This window comes from Monopterus albus, unplaced genomic scaffold, assembly GCF_001952655.1.
Source record: "Monopterus albus unplaced genomic scaffold, M_albus_1.0 scaffold82.1, whole genome shotgun sequence".
Lineage (NCBI taxonomy): Eukaryota > Metazoa > Chordata > Actinopteri > Synbranchiformes > Synbranchidae > Monopterus > Monopterus albus.
The window spans coordinates 1,592,329-1,597,198 of NW_018127962.1; the positions used below are offsets into that span (position 1 = coordinate 1,592,329).

Below are 4,870 nucleotides of genomic sequence, written 5' to 3' on the forward strand. Positions count from 1 at the left end.
TAATTAATTAATTAACACTAATTAATCAAAACATTTTTCCTCAGTTGTAAGGTAGTAAAGGTTCTTTGTAAGGTTTATACAAACTGCACTGATGTTATAATTAAGTTTGATTCTAATTTAATGGCGTTCTTTTGTGTGTTTATACCTTCAGTGTATTGGGCTGCCACATAGTTGTTAACAAGAATTTGAAATGGATTTTTTTAAATGCCCCTAAATTCCTGTTGGAGTCGCCTGGCCCAGTCACTAGCCTCATTCTGATTTATTTCCCCCCTTTCCACCCTTTTGTTCCTACTCAGCATTTTCCTAAATTTACTCTGCTTAGCTTTCCCTTTATTACACATTTATTTGTCCTCCTCTCATATCCTCCATGACTCTGTGTTTTCTGTCTACCTAACAACTGTCTACCCGCGCACCCTGCACTGCTGTTATTGCACTTCTGGTTAGATGCTAAATTGTATTTCGTTGCCTTGTACTTGTACATGTGTCCTGACAATAAAGTTGAGTCTAATCTAATCTAAGACCACAGTAATCCTGGTCATAAATAGCCGTTTCCCTCAGAGTAGGCATACAGTCATCTTATTTCACAGTAAACTGTAAGGGGTTTGTAGCTGTGCTTTTACACATGTGGGAATACTGAAGTAGGAGGCCTTAAACCAGGCTGAAAAACCACAAGTTGGCCTTGTTGATACAAGGGACAGTGTATTTCCCAGAGCTTTGATCCTTCATGCTTGACAGTCCAGGGAGCACCATGAAATGTGAAATTTGCCATTGTCAACCCTCTGCGGATGCACACTAGTGCTGTCTGTGTAGGAAGTGAGCGCCACAGTGCTTGTGCTGTCTCCCTTATGAGAGCGATCATCAGTCATTCTGCACTTTCATTCATAGCCTACACACACACACCAGCAGTAAATGTGTGTGCACTTAGGATCATTTTTGGTTAAGGGCAGGGTAAACATTTAATTACGATGATTAGGGTAAGGTGCTAGGGAATGCATTATGTCAATGTGTGTGTGTGTGTGTGTTTATGCACAAACATGCATTCCCGAGCCACAGGTACACTGTGCCTGTTTGCTTTCCTGCTCCATATATTTGATCAGTTGATTTGAAATGAAACATAGCCTTTCTTTTCATTTTTATTTCAAGTGAGATTTAAAACCTTTTTACAATAATTGTTCATTTAGGTTTATTTGATGTTACACAATTTGCATGAAAAAATGTAGGATTGAAGCCCAGCTGTTTTGTTTTGTCCTGCAGTTCTTTGAATATTCTACAGATGGCGAGCTCCGTTACAATACAAGGGAGCCTGCTGGATGTGTTGCTCGTGACAGCATGGACATCTACCTGACTGTCCAGCTGTGCAGAAAACGAGGGCAACCTGTACCTGCAGATCAGAAATTTGTCCTCCGAGAGGTAAGGGGTATATATCTGGTTTTAGTCTCTGTTAAATTAAAGTGAGGAAGAAGAGTGGGCAGATTGGAGTGAATGTGCAGAATAGAATGAATTTTTGAGTTGTTGTCTGGTAGAACTATATTGTCAAAGACTGACTCTTTTTGGTTATAACCCATTTCCCACTTCACACCCATCCAGTCATCAACAAAACTCTCCTTTTTCTGATTTCTCTGGCTGTTACAGACCATCATGAGGTGTATCCATAGTGTTTACATCCAGTAGGTTCTGGTTCTTTTGCGCCATAAAAAGAGCAGAGCAATAATAGTAATGTGATGATTTTTTTTAAATTTTAAATAATCAATCTCACAGCTAAATGGGCTTCTGGGAGTACATCTTAATAATTAGAAAGCATTCATATTCCTTTTCAAAGTCGTATGATAATTTAAGTCCTTTAAGTGTCTCTACTGTAATTGAAACTGAGAGAAGTGTATAACGCAGTCCCCGCTACAAACCAAATCTAATTCATGCCACAAAGTCAAAGTAGTGTCAAGTACATTGCTGGGCTACTCCACAGGGGCCGAGCACCAGTGTGGCTGATATGGGACTGTAAATCACAAAGCACCAGCATGCTCGGTGTTCACCACACAGTGCTGGGAGTTGTTGAGCATGTGTTCCGTGTAGTCGCACCAAGTATAACCACAGAATGGGAAGTGGGGAAGTGGGGAATTGGACAGTAGAGGGACAGTCTAACATGCAAAATAGGCAACAGCCAGTCAGGAGAAGTAAACTTTGGTGCTCTCAAAGCAGTGGTAATGAAAAAAATTCTAAAGATAAAATCATTTTACTGAGTAGCTGTTCAGTTAATTTAGACATGTACACCGATCAGCCATAACATTATGACCACCTGCCTTACACTGTGTACACAGGAGTCAATGCAGCAGTTGGCACTCGTGTCGCTCTGCAGCTCACTGTGCATCTTCTGTGAATCTGTTTGCTTCCACAGTTTTACTGCCAGGAAGAGCACAATGTGTCTGTTTAGTAAAACACTTGTGTTATAGCAGTTCAGTTCATTTTATTTGTATAGCACCAAATCACAACAAAAGTCGTATCAGGACACTTTACAAAATAAGATCTAGGTATCAGGTCGGCAACTTTTACTATCAAAAGAGCCATTTTGCCCCCTCTTCCACTAAAGAAAAATAGTCTGGAGCCGCAAAACATGACACAGCTTATAAACTTTAAAAAATTGTAATCTTTTTATAATTTTACCTGTTACAACAACAGAATACAACAAACAGAAGTGCAATGTGCATGTGTAGGCCTACTTTGAAATTCATTAAACACTGAACTACTTTTTGAGTCCTTCCCATATTTGTGTAAAAGTTCAAATTAAACGTAGCCCACGTGTGCCCGACTCTTTATCTAGACCTTAAGACCTAAAGAGGAAAACCAACAAATCCCCAAATCCCCATTGAACAAGCACTTAGCGACAGCGGGGAGGAAAAACTGTGGTCGTGAGGACAAGGTAGAGATTTTTTTTTTTTTAAAGACAAAATTCAACAGCCTCCCCACTCTAGGTGTGATATCACCACTATAGCCGCTGAATGTTTCTCTTCATAGAGACCAATGTAGTGTTTCTCACTTCAGACATTTTAACAAAGGTTAAAACTAATTTTAATCTTTTTTTGAAAAATGGAATTTAAAAGTTTAATTTACAGGTCAACCTCATCATTGCTGAGCCTTGGGTCACTGTTGGTAGGTACTGACCACTGCAGACTGGGAAAACCCAACAAGACCTGCAGGCTGGGAGATGCTCTGACCCATTTGTTGGCCATCACAGTTCGGCTCTTGTCAAAGTCACTCAGGTCTTTACGATTGTCCATTTTTCCTGCTTTCAACACATCAGCTTCAAGGACTTAATGTTCACTTGCTGCCTAATATACTCCACACTGACAGGTGCCACTGTAATGAGATAATCAATGTTATTCACTTGACCTGTCAGTGGTCATAATGTTATGGCTGATCAGTGTATTGTACAGCACCAGTAGCTAACTTTTAATTGGCCTTTTGAGTGATTAACAGTGCAACCAACAAACACTGTAGCTATTGTTTTAATATTAAAATGTTACATTTCTTTATAATGTATATTTTCCACCTGGCTGCTTTCAGGATGGGAGTCTGTACCATGTGGCGAGCCAGAAGTGTGTTCAGGCAGTCGACAAAACAGACAACGGGACACCAGCCCCCACACTCCAACCCTGCTCAGACAGCCTCCATCAAAAGTGGTTCTTTCAGGAGAGAAAGTAATGGTTATCAGCATTGGTGTAGTGCTGCTGGAAGGCACCCGAACGACGCTCCGCCACTTATTTTTTCTCCAAGAGAGGAGAATAGGCCTATTTGCATAATCTGCATATTGCATATTTTTGAATATTTTTTTCTTGGAGCCTACTGGAATATGATTTTTTTTTTTTTTAAATGAATGAGATGCTTCAGAATTGGCTATAACCTGTACAACTGTGTATGTTGACATTGTCCTTGTTTTTCTTTTACACAATCCACTACTGTTGAAATATTTGGGAATAAGATGAGCTAGTAGCTGGAATTAAAATGATTTACAGAGCCACACCATGAGGCATTTTATGATATGTGCATCTTCTCCTGTAGAGGGGGCCAATGTGCCTCTCTGCACGTTCCCTTCTTTCACTGTGCTCTGTCAGGAGAAAGTGAGACAGGTATTTTGTTAAGAACCTTTTCAAGAAATTTTGAGTGCTTATTGTTCTGACATACAAGTGGCTTAGAAAAAGCCCTTAGATCGCAGGAGTTATGCAAGTACCTAGTACCTTGGAGGCCATGCATACCCTGGAATACATGTTTGATCCTGATTCAGATTTAATCACCTAACTACTGATAACAGGAGAAACACCATTCTTAATTAGCTGAGTAAAACGGCTTGCAATTTTTTAAAATTAGTTTTTGTAGTAATTTTTGTTTAAAAAAAAAACTAGTCCACTTGCCTCCGTTTTGTGCTCTTTAAATGATTTTCAGCTTCAAAAGGCTAGATCATGGGAGAACACGACTGAGGCAGCCCTGGTCAGCGCCATCACTCACAGCCATGTTTTATGGGTTTACGTCATGAGGTGGCAATGTCTAGTGTTTTAAATTATGTATTTTTTAGAGGAGTCTAAATTATTGCTATTTCATGTTGTCATTGCAGACATCTCAACTTTAGTCACACTAGAGTGGAAATTTATTCATTTATTTATTCATGCTGGTTACGTGCAAATGCATAAACACTGAAATCTTCCTCCTCCTCTCGCTTTTCTACTCGGAGCCTATGTAAAGTGCCTAATGTTAAAAAAACAAAGTTCCATTCTATCATAAGATATCCATTCAGGATAAGAGGATCATAAGGAATGCTCGCTCTTGTGCTCAATTTATATGCATTCAGATGATGTGATAGACGGCATTAGTTAAGAGTTGT

The 4,870-nt window shown here is 39.5% G+C and overlaps 1 long non-coding RNA gene across 1 annotated transcript; it reads left to right on the plus strand.

Annotated features, from left to right (window-relative positions):
• The first annotated feature begins 1,218 nt into the window (after positions 1-1,218).
• LOC109963906 (uncharacterized) lies at positions 1,219-3,857 on the plus strand. Its single transcript, XR_002275454.1, has 2 exons — positions 1,219-1,410; positions 3,559-3,857. It is a non-coding gene; the product is annotated as an uncharacterized LOC109963906 (long non-coding RNA).
• Positions 3,858-4,870: the final 1,013 nt, after the last annotated feature.